The sequence below is a fragment of the Episyrphus balteatus genome, chromosome 4 (assembly GCF_945859705.1).
Source record: "Episyrphus balteatus chromosome 4, idEpiBalt1.1, whole genome shotgun sequence".
In the NCBI taxonomy this organism is placed as follows: domain Eukaryota; kingdom Metazoa; phylum Arthropoda; class Insecta; order Diptera; family Syrphidae; genus Episyrphus; species Episyrphus balteatus.
Genome location: NC_079137.1, coordinates 41,654,904 through 41,671,919, shown reverse-complemented (window position 1 = coordinate 41,671,919; position 17,016 = coordinate 41,654,904). Strand labels below are relative to the sequence as shown.

Below are 17,016 nucleotides of genomic sequence, written 5' to 3'. Positions count from 1 at the left end.
GAAGTAATAAGTTTTATCACGTTTTTATAATAAATTCGATTCAGGATGTATACAAAAATTAAAACAAACTTCAAAAATGTAATAACAAAAAATTGAAAAATTAAAAAAAACTTTCAAAAATTTTTCAAATGAACACTTAAATGATAAATTTTTAATCACTTCACAGTTTCACAGTTCGGGAATTGACCCCCAGGCACCAAATTTCGATGATAGAAAATGCGAAAAAAATGAGTATTCGCTATTCTATAGTCTCTTTGTGTGATTAATGGATTTGAATTCAAAAATATTTTTTGAACAAAAAATAAATTTACCGCTTTGACCACGAATATTTTATCTTAAATAAAATGCACGACTGGGTTCGCACGAACCTGCTCTTGTAGTTCAAATTATCGATATCTTAACTCCTTTTGTTCCCGGAGTAAATGATTGTACTAGTACTAACATTGTATTAGGAAACTTTTGAGCTGAGAGTACAAAAGTTGAATTCCATTTTTCAGTTAAAATAAGTAAAAAATAAAAATGCTTTAAAAACCAATGTGTTTTAACAAAAAAGCTTAAGAAACTATTATTAAGATTGGAAAAACAAATTTTTGTTACTAAAAACATGTTTGCATAGATATTCTATAGATTGGAAAAAAATCATAGTCATTCTCTTTCAGTGTTACCATTATTTAATTTTGTAGCTCTAAGATATTAAGACTACTTGAAAATTTGAGAAAACCCTCACAAATACTGCAATTTTTAACTAAATATTAACTTTTATAAGGATATTAAATTTTTTGTGGATCGGATTACTCATGTTATAGAGTTAGAGCCGTTTTCGGGAAAATTGCAATACCTCGAAAACGTTATATGGGAGATATGCGTTAAAAAGGAGATATTAAAAACATGAAAAAAAAAACAGCCTAGGGAATTACCTACGTAAAAATCATCTGTACTAAGTTTCAAGCAAATCTATCCATCCGCTTAGGCAATAGCTCGATGTACAGATTAACCGTTTAGAAGATATTCGCATCCAAACCAATGTCCACTGATTTCAATAGTTTTCTTATAGTCCCTATGCATTGCGACTCGGATGCGAATATCTTCTAAACGGTTAAAGCAACCAATTTGATGCCATGGACTTTTTTGTAGAACATTTAAGCCCCTACAATAATCCATCTTACTTATTTAATAATAATGACTTTTCAGTGAATTAGAAAATTTTGAAAAGTAAAAAAAGTTTTTAATTTTTGTTTAACTTTGACCTCGAATATCTTTCAAATGGTTAGATTAATAAAAAAAGTTAATAAGACCTTTTTTGTGGAGCAATCTGTTTCCTACAAGAATATGTCATGCGCGTTTGATTATTATAATTTTTCAATTTCTTACAAAATTAAGAACAAAAAACGAATTTTTAAAGATTTTCTCAATTTTTGGACCTTAAATAGGTATCTACTAAACGGTTAGATAATTCAAAAAAGTGTATTTAACCTTTTTTGTAGAGCGTTCAATTTTCTACAAGAATATGTGAATAATTGGCTAAAAATGCAATTAATAAAAAAAAAAATCATGTGTGCAATTCACACGTGGTAGAAGTGAAACCTTAAAAAATCATTTTTCTTGCAAAAAAAAAAAAAATAGAAAAAATCTACCTATTTTTATTCTATCACCTTCAAATCCATGTTTTTTATATGACAACCTACATATATAAATCTTATATCATCTGAAAGCTTATTGTCTAAGTTGAAAATATATATATCGATCAGTTCTATGAGACATCTACAAAAAGAGCTAGAATTTTTTGAACTCGATCAATTTCCATCAAAAAAAGCAAAAAAACACGAATTTTTATCTTCTCACGCTATTAAATCCATTTTTTCCCTAACAACCTATACAAATTTTTACCTGCTGATAACATAACCTTCTATTTGATATATCACACATAACGGTACGTGCTCTACAAGTTACACAATCTAAAATTGAAAAAATTGAAAAAAATTGACAAATACACCAAAACACCTTTGTTGCCGATGATGATCAGATCAGCCACCAGTGAACAGAGTACCGTAGTCTAATTTTGAAATTTCGACATGGTTGGCCTTAAAAAATTCTTACTTTTTTGGTAGTCATGGTAGATACATACATTATTGAAGCGTCATATAAAAGGTGATATAAAATTTGTTATAGGTTGTTGGAATAAAAAAAGGTAGGTTTTTTCGATTTTCTTTGCAAGAAAAATGATTTTTTAAGATTTCACTTCTAACACGTGTGAATTGCACACATGATTTTTTTTTTTGACCCACCCTAATATACATACGTATGAAGTATAATGTGCATAAGTCGTGTAAGAAAATCTAACAATAATTAATTTTAATGTGTTTTTTAAGCTTGAATATTAGGTTTTAAATATTCAGGGAACGCTTTTTTGGATAAATTCCATGGACTGAAATAGAATCAGAACAATTTATCTTACCAAATCAAATACATTTCTAAAAAGTCTATTATTTTAATCTGTAAATGAGAAAAAAATAAATACAGATTTGTTTGCTTTGTTTAAAATGTCTGGAGTTAAAATTTTTTCAACTAACTTGCAAATTTTTTCTTGTCCGTACCCAAACTAGGTACGATATATTGATATTTCCTAGATTATTTTAAATATAATTTATCCCGCTCCTGATGTTTGAAAGTTTGATTTATTTTACTAAATAATTTATTATTTGTTGACTTCGCGTCGAATTTTGATAAATGTTTGCAATCCAAAATATAAAAAGAATGAAAGTGAGATTTAGAAAATAACAAAAACATAACTTATTAAGCATTTCAAATTTTAGGAAGAACTATACTTTCGCTAAACTTATGAACATTGAAGAAACATAAAACCAAAAACTATCTACATGAAGTGTCAGTGACCTGAACACGTTTTAATCTTATTCAGTTATACATTTTTCTTCTTCTTTAATTAAAAGATTTATAGTATAGTAGGCTCCAAACACAGTATATTAAATTAATTAAACAAAATAATCAGTTGAGACCATCATCATACAAACACTTTATTGCGTCTGTTTGATGATTTATATTTTCGATAAACCCATCAGAAAACAAATTTAAATAAAAAAGAATCAAAGCTTAATTCTTTAACAACAATCGAGAAAATAAAAAAAACCGTTATGATGGCATAAATTATGTTCCAGATAGTATAATTTCCAAGAAAGAATATTGATACCAAACACAATAACGGTGGACGTTTTTTTCTTGCTGTTTTGTTTCTTTTCTTCTTTATTTTTTATATTTTTTTTTTAATTCTTGACCGATAAAATGTGCTCCAAAGTTCACTTTTAAGATCACCAGAGGTTTTTGCATCCATTGAAAGATCATAATGATCATTATAATGTACCACATCTGGACAAAAGCTGCGGCTAGGTGGTGTATATTATTAGCTTAAGAAGTATGCTTCATCTGAGCTCGGTCGAAGACCTAGATACAAAAGGTGTTTACTTTTTTTGTTGTTGTAAATAGAATTTCTACCCACCAGAGTAGGTTGCATTCAAACGGTATATTGCACATAATTTGATGCAAACTGGGCACTTAGCCCAGATCAACTAGGTCCCAGTGGTATATTATACTTTAAGAAGAAAATGAGTGTCTTTGACCTGGTTTCTGTGTGCCAGCTTAAGCTTGTTACTTATGAAGGCATAATCACTTAAGCCAGCAAAACAAAAACTTAAAGAACTAATCTTCTTAAAGGTGTTTTTAAGTAGGTTTGATGGTTATTATACGGAAGAGATTTTGCAGAATTATTTTGCAATGGGCGTGGTTGGAAGTTGGGTATTATTTTGAATGGAATCTTCAGAGAAGTTAAAGGAAGAAGGTTTATCTGTCAATTAATGTCATTGTTAAGATTGCTTTAACATTAAAGCTTTAAAAGCATATCTCTTCAGCAAAAAGTAAAATAAAATCGGTTTCATTTATTGTTACCAACCATTCCAATAGGCAAAGGGTTCATTGCGTCTATAAAAATGTTTCCAGTATTTGAATAAATTGCGAGTGCAGAGCTGCTCTCCCACATGTTTCAAACCCTCTTTCCCCCCAACACAGACCGATTACTCAATAATTAAAACCGAATTAATTAGGTTTGATAAGTAACGTAAATAATGCCAAGCCTCCCGCCACCGCCATTCCTATTCCGCTTTTTTATTTTTCAGCTCTGTTTGTTTACCTCAATGAATTTGATTTGAATATATACTTTACCTATGCGTTTTATGCGATACAAAAAACTTTAACAATCTTCCCAATTAAATCGTTTCACACAATTCATCTGGCAATTTCAATAGCATTCCGATGCAGTTTCCATTTCATCTCGTCTCATCATCGCATCACATCAAACCATCAACCACTCCTATCAGCTTTTGCCAGCTAAGCCCCCCATGGGTATAAAGAAATTTAAATATCAGTTGTTGTTGGTGTAGGAGCGCAGTGAAGCGTGCAATGCGATTGTGTAGTTAAGTTGCAAGTTACCATCTATAACTAACTGATTCGCCTATGTAAACAAATTAAATTATACTTTCCACCAACAACAACAACAACTACAAACTCACCATGCAATTCGGTCGATGATAGTTTTAAAAAATGTGTAAGGAATTGATTTAAAAGGTGATTGGCTGATAATGAATGAAAGCCATACAATCAAGTCTTTTTTGTAATGGGACAGCTATGTGATCAATTGAAATAACATTTTATCAAAACGACTCAAAGATTGGCTCTGAAAGTATAGCTATTATTTTAGAGAGAAAGAATACCTACCTAATGGCCTTGACAAAACAGGTCGTAACATACACAAAAAAAAAAGTATAGGTAATCGAAATTAGCTTTCTAATGATTCGGTGAAGAATGGGAAGATTTTAAATTAGAAAAGTTACACTGATATTTTTTTTTTCTTAGCCGAAAGCAACAATTTAAAGAAATATCAATTGGGGAGGTTTAAATTTCATCAGAATTAAGGCAAAATAAGGCCATATTTTAAAAAGGATTTCAAGAAGTCTATGACTGAAGAAATTGTAGGATTCTTATATAAATACTACTTCGTCTACTTGTTTTTAGAGTATTACGTTACTAATCGACCACACTCTAGGCATACAGGCCCAAAAACATAAAGGCACACAAAATTACAACAATTTTTACTCAAATTAAATTAAACCATTGATGGAAATGGGAATTGCACTGAAAATGAAGGAGTTTGGCTGATATGGAAACGTTAAAGATTCGAATGGGAATAATCAAATTATATCACAATTTTTAAGAAAAAATTGGGCAACTCAACAACCATTTTAAAAATCTTATACAGCTTTTTAAATATAAATTTATTTTTGACGTGATAACGTCTTATAAATCGATGAACCATGGCAGCTACCACAAAAAAGTGACGCCATTTTCTAACGTTACACTCTCGCACTTTCGCAGTGCGGCAAAAAATTTCAATTAAAAATTAAAAATAAACTATTGAAGATACAAAAATCTTCTATAGCTTATTTGAAAGATAATAACCTAAAGCTTAATCCAAATGAAGGATTTTAAGGTAAACAGGGGTAAAACGGAAAGATAAAATTTGGGCTAAAATCTAGACGCGAAGTCGTAGAGAATTGATTTTTTTCGTTATAGATAGATGAGATTAATTTAAGAATAACTGCATTTAAGAAGAAATTCTAAAAAATTTTGAAACTAAGCTATAACGTTTTTTTTAACGTTGTACACGTGTTGGGGCTATGACAAAATGATGATTTTGGGTAAAGGAAATTTTTTTTGACAATTCTAAAGATGTCAGGTGAAAGATGAGGGAAAAACAAACTAGGCGTCTGATACGAATTTTTTTCAACACTCTGCTTTCGAAATACGAATTTTTGAAAAACACCTTGTTTTTTAGGGGTATTTTTGATTTTTAGCTTTTTTTTTGGAGCGGTCAAAAAATCTCAAACTTATAGGACATGCCTTATGCATACATGTGCAAAAACTTAGAATCGTTTAGTGAGTTTTGACTGAATAACGGAAGAAACAAGTTTTTAAAAAACACGTTTTTGACCGTTTTTAACCGATTTTCATCGTTTTTTATTTTTATCTTTTTTTCTTTAATATACAGGGTGTCCCAAAAGTAATGGATCAAACAAAATATGCTGATAGGCCTACTTAAGGGCTCTCAGAATTTGGTAACTTGTTCATCCCAAATCCTTACGGTTTTCGATTTAATGCAATTCTTGTGAAATTTCGAAAAATCCCTACTTTGCAACAGTATTTTGCTTCCTGCGCCCACCATTGATTTTTGTTTTTTCAAATTCCTTTACAAAAACATTGCCAAATAATTAGGAACAATTAATTAATCAAAATATTTTTTGTTCCATAGGCTATTTCGCTGCAAATTAACTAACAGTTTCAAGTTTTATAAAAAATCAATTTCTAACTTTTATTTGAGATCAACACCGCAAAAAAAATTTGTACGGTGTGCGGATGGTTTATTACTTTAAAAAGTTGCCCTGTTATTCTAGTTTTCAAAAATGTATAAAAGTTCCAAAAGTTGCAGTTAGATCGCAAAATATTACAATTTGAATTCAACAAAACAGGGTTTTTCAGAGCAAAAATACAAACAAAAATAGAGGCTTTTGTTGAAAGAAAAATAAACAAATAACAGTTTGAAAAAAATTGTTTATTTTTGGTTGTTTTTTGTTCTGAAAAACCCTGTTTTGTTGAATTCAAATTGTAATATTTTGCGATCTAACTGCAACTTTTGGAACTTTTATACATTTTTGAAAACTAGAATAACAGGGCAACTTTTTAAAGTAATAAACCATCCGCACACCGTACAAATTATTTTTGCGGTGTTGATCTCAAATAAAAGTTAGAAATTGATTTTTTATAAAACTTGAAACTGTTAGTTAATTTGCAGCGAAATAGCGTATGGAACAAAAAATATTTTGATTAATTAATTGTTCCTAATTATTTGGCAATGTTTTTGTAAAGGAATTTGAAAAAACAAAAATCAATGGTGGGCGCAGGAAGCAAAATACTGTTGCAAAGTAGGGATTTTTCGAAATTTCACAAGAATTGCATTAAATCGAAAACCGTAAGGATTTGGGATGAACAAGTTACCAAATTCTGAGAGCCCTTAAGTAGGCCTATCAGCATATTTTGTTTGATCCATTACTTTTGGGACACCCTGTATACAGGAATAAAGTATATGGAGTAATGATGACCATGACTACGACTATATGTGCGCGAAGTTTCAATCATTTTCGTAAACAAAATTTTGAGATAACGGTAAAATAAAATTTTAGAATTCAACAGGTTATAACTTTTGACCAAGAGCAGATAGAAATTTTATTATGCTTTTATGAGCATTCTGATACAATTACCTTTCATTTGGTATGTCACACATAACGGTAGACTAACTACAAGCTACACCATGTTAAATCAAGAAACTTGCGAAAAACCTCAAAACATCAGTAATCTCAGTGTGGAAATTCGACATGGTTGACTTTAAAAAATTCTTACTTATCTTGTAGGCATCTTTGAAATGAGATTGATACGTCATATGAAAGTTGAAATAATAAGCTTTCACATGGTATATATTTTTTATAGGTTGTCAAACAAAAAAGGCTATGGAAGCCTGAGAACATACAAATAAATGTTTTTTTTTGCTTTTTTTAATGAAATTTGATCGAGTTCAAAAAATTCTAGCTCTTTTTGTAGATGTCTCATAGACCTGATCGATATATATATTTTGAGCTAAGACAATACGCTTTTAGATGGTATAAAATTTTTGATAGGTTGTTAGGGAAAAAAATGGAATTAATGACGTGAGAAGATAAAAATTCATGTTTTTTTTTGCTTTTTTTGATGAAAATGATTGTTTTCAATAAATTATTTTTATACTTTTTGCGCATTGTAAAAATTTAAAAATGGTTTTATTCTTAAGAAGAAATACTTGGCTTTTAAATCACATAATTTTTCTTGTAATAAAAAAATTAATATAATGAGAAAATAAAAAAGGTATTTTTTTTTAGATTTTTCTTGTAAATTATAGGTATGATTGTTTGAATAAAGTAAACGCTTCAATTGACTCATTTTAAACAAAAGCACACAACCTGTTTTCTTACGACGTTATCACGCAAAATCATCGTCCGTAAACCGGCTTTACAGACTACCTCTTTTTTTGAAAAATCAAACTCTTGAAAACGGGACATTATATTTTTTGGAATTCGGATTTAGGTGTTTTTAAGTAGATGCTCAAAAACGACGGGTCTTGACAGTTTGTAGGACAGTTTCCTCAACGAAAAAGTTATTAAAAAAATATTACGCATACGCCCCAGTGACCAATTAAATTAAAACTTTGAAAATTGATAAAAATGTGAAGGCTTTTTTTATTTTTCATTAAGTAGGTACTAAGAAATGCGGTAATTATATGTTTGTATGTGTTTGCCTTAAATCTCTGGTGAAGAGCATTATATTAAATTAGAATGTAAAATTAGTACGATTTTTATGAACATGTGGCATCGATGTCTTAAGGATTAATATTTAATACACATTTTAAAATTATGTTAAGTTCATTAAACCTTTTTACACGAATTATTTCCTTTCAAGGAATATAAAACACTTCAATTATGTTACATCGTTTCAATGAATTTATGAGCTCGAAAATGTGGTTATCCATAACAACAAAAAATGTTCACTTCCTTTATTTTAGTACATAGTACAGAAGTATTTTCAATCTTCTTCTTTATGCTTTAATTTATTTGTTTATTTAAAACTCACGGGTTCACTAATAGCCAGGAGATTCTTTCATCTGAAAAACCACATAAATGTCCCACAAAAGAAATACCCACATAGTGAATTAAAGAGTGCATATTTGTGACTCATATTAACTTTGATTTATCGTTTAAATAAAGGATATAAACTATATCAATGGACTCTGCGGATAACGGTACTTTAATAGCTAAAATAGTAACACAAATATTGCCATGGGGGGTCATTCTTAAGCTTTACAAAGGAAACAGTTCGTACAACCATTGAATAATTATATATAGAAGTGACACCGGAAAAAACGTCCGCTATGTTTGAGGGGTGGAGCCACAATCGTTTGAGAAGTGGCGCCACAATCGTTTTAGGATTGTGTATTCGATGGCCGAAAAATCCCTGAAAAGGACTTTTGGTTACTAAGTAACCACATTTACAATATTATTTATATTTGGTGTATTTGTATTAGTTTTGTTTTGTGCTAGTAGTGTGTTTGTTTATTTTTGTTTCTGTAATATTGAAATTGAATTTATTTTAAATTTTTGTATTATTTTGAATCGAATATTTATTTTTGAATGTTTGATTCTTATGTATGTTTGGAAGGATTTTGTTTTTTGTTTTTATTAACGAGAAGAAGAAGATTTTCTTCAGTTATAGAAGTGTTTATTTAATTTTGATTAGGGTGCTTTTTGTAATAATATCTAGGCCAAAGTTGTAGTTCTCATTGTTTGAATGTTTTCCACATGCACTGTGGCATATACTTATTATTTTCTTAAACCGCATAATGCAAGAGTAGGTAGGGATCAAGTTCATACAATAAGGCCATATTTCACATTATTTTAAAGTATTTTAATACAATACGAAACAACCTCGTTTATTTGCTTAAACTGATTTATGTTTGCGAACAAGGACTCTGGATATACGGCTTTGTTCAAATTTGCAACTGCAAACAAAAATTAAAAGTTTTTATAAAATGTTAAATTTTGAAAAAAAAAATCTTTTCGTACCATTTTTGGATACTTTTCTTTATTTTTAATTAAAACATTTTTGTTATCTAAAATTTAAACGATATTTATAAATAAAATGTTCAAATAAACTCAAAAGGTAAAAGGGCATATTTTGATCGCAAATGCAAGAAAATGTGGTTTTGGGATAGTTCCAATGATTTTTCTATTTCACCATTTGAAATAAAATACATATTTGGTTCTAAGATTCTAAAACTAGAAAAATGTAGCTTTTACATGCTTTTTATTTTGTCATGATATAGTCAAGCTATGCATTCGTACAAAAAAAAAGTTGAGATAACAATCAGACATGGGATTACTATAGCCCTGTTCCACTGGAGGTGGTAGTCTGCTAATAGTAGATTTTTTGTTTAATCTAGTACTATCATCTACCTACTCATGCTCTTCTTCCCGAGTGGATACGATTTGTATTGAATTCGTTGAAAGTGCGTTCCATTGAAAATCGCTAGTTAACTATTAGTAGTACTTTGCCACCTCCCAAAGGAACAGCTAAATGGATCTACCGAGTAACATCAAACTTGGTAGCATTTTTTTGCAGAATCTCCATAGGGGTTTTTAGAACTATTTTTTTTTTTATCAAAAATAACGATACCTGTCATAAACCAATTTAGGAAATGTTTAATTTTCTCGAAAACGGTACCAGTGATTTTGTTTAAAAAAATTATATAATAGTTTTTGGGCAATCATGGACATTTTTTAAAATTATTATTTATTAACCTACCGTAGAACCGTGCCAAACTGCCAATTTAATTTCAACGAATTTTTTATACAAAAGCATTTATATAGTTAAGATATAAAACAGAAAGAAAATTTGGGAAAATAATAGTTTTTGGATTAGTAATTTCTACAAAATTGCATACCAATTTTATTTTTGAATTTTTTTTTTTTTAACTTATAAGGTTCCAACGATTTTGAAATTTTTTTTTTCTAAAAATCTATCTTAGTAGAAAAAATCAAATCGAATTGGTACTTGTTTTGGAGCTATCACGAATTTTCCTTTGTTCCTTAAACTTTTTGGGCTAGTGTATAAAAACAACTCAGGTTAAAAGCTAATGCTCGGTTAAATTTTATGGTTATGAAACTCAAGTATTAAATTTAGCCGAGCTTTAGCCTTTAATCTGAGTATTAAATTGTTTATATTGGTTGAGAGAAATATGTATAATTCAGTTAAATAATTAAGTGAACCTTTAATTTGATTATTGGTAAGGCTCGTAGAAAATCAAATTTACTAATGATAAGCTTTGGTGAATTATAGTAATAATAGCCTAATAGTAAGTGAATGTACATATAAGCGTGGTCGAATGTTCGGTATTCGACCGAATCATTATTCGCAGCATCTCTAGTTGGTGCCGTTAAAAAATTTCAATTTCCCCTCCTTGGAATCAAAAATAAACAAAAAGTTTGAGCCAAAACGACTTATTGGTTTGAGCTCTTACCTCACTTAAATTATTACGTTGAGTTTTTCTTAACGTTTTTCTTTTTTTTCTTTAAGGGCCATTAGCTGAAACGAACCTTAAATAATTCATGTTGAACATAAACTTTTAGGCTCTATTTTAACTTCGGCGTAAACTGTCACATAAGGATTTATGTTGTAATTAAATGCTTAAGTTTCGATTCAGCAAAAAAAGGCTCTAATTGTTACGCATTTCATAATATTCCAAAACAAAATATAATATAAAAAAATAGCAATCTCTGTTGGGATACGAACTCAGAAAGCAAAATTAAACAGCAATCACCTTGTCACCTACGCTAATAGGACTATTGAAACAAGGGTAACTTTCATGCCCTATAAGCTATAACGTGCCTAGGATATACAACAATAATATTTAATTTTGTTCAAATTCTCGTCGTTAATAAAAAATTTCTTGTTTTTAGTTTCGAGTTTACTATGGATACATTTATAATGTCAACTAACTTTTCAATATTTTTGTTTGATATTTGTGTAATTTTGTATGTATGAGTAAAATTTCCTTATTTTATTTTTTCATTTATAGGATGTCGATGTGTCGATACGATTTATTTTTGTTTGATATTTGTTTTATGTTTTATGTGTGAGTAAAATTTCCTTATTTTTTTTTTCTACTATAGGATGTCGACGTGTCGATACAATTTATTTTTATTTGATATTTGTTTTGTTACGTTTGTATTTGTGAAATTTCCTTTTTTAAAAACAAATTTTTGGAAAAATAATTTTCTAAGACAAGCCCCATTCTCTCTGGGGATTTTTTAGTACATCTGATTGCCGAAAAAAATAAAATTGTGTAGCGCTAGAAACTATCGGTGTCACTTCTATATATAATTATTCAATGGTACAACCAACAGCAACTGAGTGCCAATTAATTAGCAACTCTACGGAAACCAATCGATGACTGTCGTCGATGGCTTTCCTTCGTTTTCGTATTTATAGTCAATGGTGTAAAGTTGTATTTTTTCAAAAAAAAGGCTGAAACTTTTCTCCTTACAAGACTCACCAAAAAACGTTAAATAAATACATTCCACAGCATTCAGACCAGGATAGGAAAATTATCAAACCAACAAAACTTCCCAACTTTAATCTAACAGAATAAGTGAGTGTTTCAACTCAACCTCCAAGACTTTGAAGTTTTAATGCGTTGTGGTACTAAAAAATCATTTTAACTTCAAACGTTATGTTTTAAATTCTTGACTTCCTAGAATTTGATGTTCCGTTAGCATTTTTAATTAGCCTCTGAGACATTAGACAATAATTACACCAAAACAATCTCAAACATTGTCAGAAATTATGTTAACTATTTTTTATGAGCATCATCGTCCGTCGTCATAATTTACTATACAAAAAACATTTATTTTAAATTATGGTTTTTAAACTGAAAAAGGGCAAACGTGAAGCTCGTGCTTCCATAAATGGCACGTGGCTTCAAAAGATTTGATGGTTGAACAAAATGAATTCCATTTGACTTTGATGAAGGTTTTTCCATTAATCATTGTTTTTATCGTTTTTTGTGTTTTACTCTGACAGAATTATTCAAATACTCACCTTGAAAGCTATAAAGTTGTTGTGGGATCGTTGGTTGTTATACCGTTTTTGGCGAGACAAATTGATTCAATCAATCTGCATCACCTTTATGATTCGAAACAACAACTTCCTAAGGCGTGTACAAGAAGTAAATTCGTGTATTGTTGCGGTGAAGTTTAATTAGCTAAGGTTTAATATTTATTTTTTGAGATCGACCTTGAAAATGTCGCTCACTTCGATTCTCAAGACAGACATTTAAGTTATTATAATGGAGAAGAGATCTCCAATGAAGTGGGCTTGAAATGAATCATGATGTTACATGGGTACCGAACCTAGGTACTTTTTGTAACGAGTTATTTTCTTGCGGTCTTCGGAACACTGCACCGTCTTGGTCTTGACTTCGATTAATTTCAATTGTAGATGACTACGGACGGCTTTTTCGTTCGACTTGCAACGGAGCAATGTTCCACTTCAATGCACACATTATTTACGATGGATGCGGTGTGTTCGTGCAGCTTAGCGACACCATTGAGAGTGCGGTCTAGTTATTTGTTGAATGCTCTAGAGATCCCGCATAGTAAACACAAATCTTAAAGATTGATTTGGATTGGATTTGTATCTATAATGCGGTTACTATGTTTTCTTTTTATTGTTGATAGGTTTAAGTGCGGTTTTATTATGGTTTGTTTTGGTTACATTCTGTCACCCAGATTGAAATGAGATCTGATGGAATGAGTTCTTGACAGATGCGAAAGAATCTTGTTCTTACATTAAAAGAATGTGTATTCAGTTGGTATTCTTCGAAGCAAAAACAATATAATTAGGTGTGGCAATTATTTATTGAAGTGTGACTAAAAATGATTGAAATGATTGATATAAATTTGAAAAAAAAAAAATGGATTGCATAACAGGGAAAAAAATATTGAGTGTCATTTATATTTATGTTAAATGAAAATTTAAAAAAAAACATTCACATCGAATCTCCCCGACGGGGAATTGAACCCCGGTCTCCCGCGTGACAGGCGGGGATACTGACCACTATACTATCGAGGATGTTGAAAATTAAGTGTCAAAAATAAAATTCCAGGCATGGTGATTTAATTGTGATAATGATTAATTTATTGATAACAGATGAACACAAATGCAAAATAAGAACATTATATTCATCGTTTAATGAATAGATAAGCTTCTTCTCATACGTTTTTTATGAGGTAAGTTTGTTTATCTCTATAATTGTATGTTAACACTCTTATAAAGGGATTGTTTAAATAGAAAGTTGGGATATCTGCACAATCAAATTCATAGGATTAATGAAAGAACTATATGGCGGGTGTCCGTAGTAAGATAATGAGCATTTAAGTTGCGATTCATTGGTTTATTCTAAAAATGATAGGAAAACGCTTACATTTGGTATAACTTTACCCATGTTAATGAGCATGTACTTGAGACCAGACCTATGTACCTACCGATATTTTATTTGCACCCGCTGAATCCGAATTTTAAATCCATTTGGCCCGATCACCCTCCAGCAAAATGCAAAAAACCCCAAAAAAGTAAAAAAAAAAAAAATAAATAAACTGCAATCACAGCTCAAAACTAGAGGGACTTAAAATTGGGATTCAGCGGCTCCAAATACCTATATATCGGAAGTTAGCCACGATCAAATAATTAAAGACTAATTTTTAAAAATTTAAAAAAAATAAAAAAATAAATAGCACAAGTTAGCGTACGTCTTCTATATAAACTTGCATGTTTTTTTGACAGCTTGGTAAATTAAAACAAAGAAAGTTTAACAAAAAGTGAAAAGTATTTTCCAAAATCAATTTTTTAAATACGATGGTTCCCAATACGATCTGTTTAAGAAAAAATAAGCTAAATTTCTGTGGATTTTGTTGTTATTATTTTTTCAAAGCGACTACCAAATCTTACCACGCCTGAAGCTAGAAATTGCTTTAGGTGTTAATATTTTATTTTTTCTTAACGACAGTTATTGTACCTATATTTTTATTTTTATTCGTTATTAAATTAATTCAAACTAAAAACAAAATTTGACAAAAAAAAATCAAAGAGTCTAGAACTGATTTTTTAAACGAAGGTAATTGCTTTTGATAAAAAACTCTTTTTTTATCATTCTATAAATTTTTTTTTTTATATTTTTGGATCAATTAAAACTAATTCCTTTAAGAAAACTTTAAGGTAGCCTTGCTATAAATCAAATCAATATAACTGTATTGTATAGTTGTTTTTTGTTTGTGTCTCATTTCTATTTTTATCATATTCATATGTTTGCCATTTTTCAACGAGTAAAAAACATTTTTTAGTTGGTTGATTTTTAAGATTCTTTTTTCATAAAAAAAAACTAAAAAAGTAAGAGAATAGATTTCTTTTCTTTAAATGCATTTTTATAAGAGTTGCTAAATCGTTGATCATTTTTACAAAAAAAAGGAATATTAAATTAAGAAATAACTTATTATTTATTATTACAATTTTAAATCATTTTTTTTTTTTTTGAAAATTTTGACGTTGTTTTGTTAATAATGATTTTTGGAAAAGTCTTTTTTTCATTTAGACAAGTAACTTTGGTTTTTTTTTTAAATCGTTAGAGACGTTTTTTAGAGAATTGAAAAATACCAAACATTTTATATGAGAGGAATCCGGGGAATAAAAAGAAAACTTAAGGACCCGACCCATAGAATCCGTTGCGTCCGTTGCGTCGAAGTTTTTGACTGACAGCTCGATAAAATACACACGTTTTTATGGGAAGCGACCCATAAGCCACGGATCGGACGGAGACGGACGGATTCGAAGGAAGAAGTAGCCCAACCCGTCTTATCCTTTGACATTGGTTGTCAACAATAGATCAGTTCGATTTTCTGTTTCTGAGTGCACACCGGGGAATTTCAGAACTAAGAACTGTGTTCTTTTCTTCTCCGATCTTATGAATTGTGAACTTTAATTGTATATTTGTGAAGAAAATTTAATAAAAGTAACATTTAATGATATATCTAATAAATTATATCAATTAAATACTCAAATTCTGTTGTAGAGTTCAATTTTACTATGCCAAAGTCATACCTACAACTCATAATTTGTTATAAAAAATTGTTTTTAACTGAAGAGCAAGTACCTACAGGAAATCTTGTCGTGCATTTTATTTTATTAAAAAAAAGAACAACAATAATAGTTAAAAATTTCTTCCATCAGAACTTCCTTAGTGCACATTCAGCGATAAAATATCGAACACACCTTGGAATTTGAAGTGAGCTGTCAAACAGAAATCCGTCATACGACGTATTCTATGGGTCACCCCTTTCTGTCCCATTCTTCAACTTCAACGTTTGGATTGACGGAACGGACGCAACGGATTCTATGGGGCGGGGCCTTTACATTGAGAATTCCCTAAAAATCAACAATATTTGAAAACCATTCCACCGGCTAAGTACATGGAAACACTTTAATAATAGGAAATTGATAATTCCTTAAAGTGTGGGCATTGCCATTTTCTCAAAAATAACGATCGAATTTGAATTTCTACAGATGAACAATTAATAATATCTGATGTACATTGAAGTCCGTTTCGTGTTTCGCGAAAAGGTAAAAGAGAAAAAAATAACAACTGACTGGCTTTTGTTTCAATATAAATTAGTTTTATAAACTTTTGTTATTTTTTAATTTTAAAAGAGTTGTCAAAACAGGTGCCTCCAATAAATTAATAACTTTTTAAAAATTTGCTCGAAATTCTTCTTGAAACTAAAAAAATGTGAACACTTATCCCAAATGGCTCTATCTACTAACCACAAGCTATGAAAAATTAAATAAAGCTGAAATCAAAATCCAACTGCCATTGGTTTATATTACGTTATTCATTTATTTCAAAAAGGTAGTTTTTGCGTTTTACCTCAAAAAGCGTGTTATATTCATTTTGTTAAGTAATTCGTTAAAGACTTTTTTTTTAATTAAAAGTCATGAAACTCTGTATACTATCATCTCTATCTACCCATTTCCATAATAGTCAAGATAATAAAAAATCATACTTGAACTATAAAATCATGTAAAAAACCATTCAGGCATTTAAATTAATGAAATTCCACAAAACAAATTGTTTATAATTTTTTATATAATATGAGGCTGTCAAGATTATTGTAAAATAACATTGATCATGGCTACTGAAGTTGAACATTTGTAAAAGCGCATGAATTGAAACTATTAATTTATTATTATTTTTATTATATCATA

At 29.7% G+C, this 17,016-nt stretch overlaps 1 protein-coding gene and 1 non-coding gene across 2 annotated transcripts in view; both read right to left on the bottom strand.

Annotated features, from left to right (window-relative positions):
* The window catches only part of LOC129917980 (uncharacterized), a 76,237-nt gene that overhangs the window by 48,337 nt on the left and 10,884 nt on the right, over positions 1 to 17,016 (bottom strand). The gene's annotated exons all lie outside the window — the stretch shown is intronic.
* Positions 13,762 to 13,833, bottom strand: Trnad-guc (transfer RNA aspartic acid (anticodon GUC)). Its single transcript has one exon. It is a non-coding gene; the product is annotated as a tRNA-Asp (tRNA).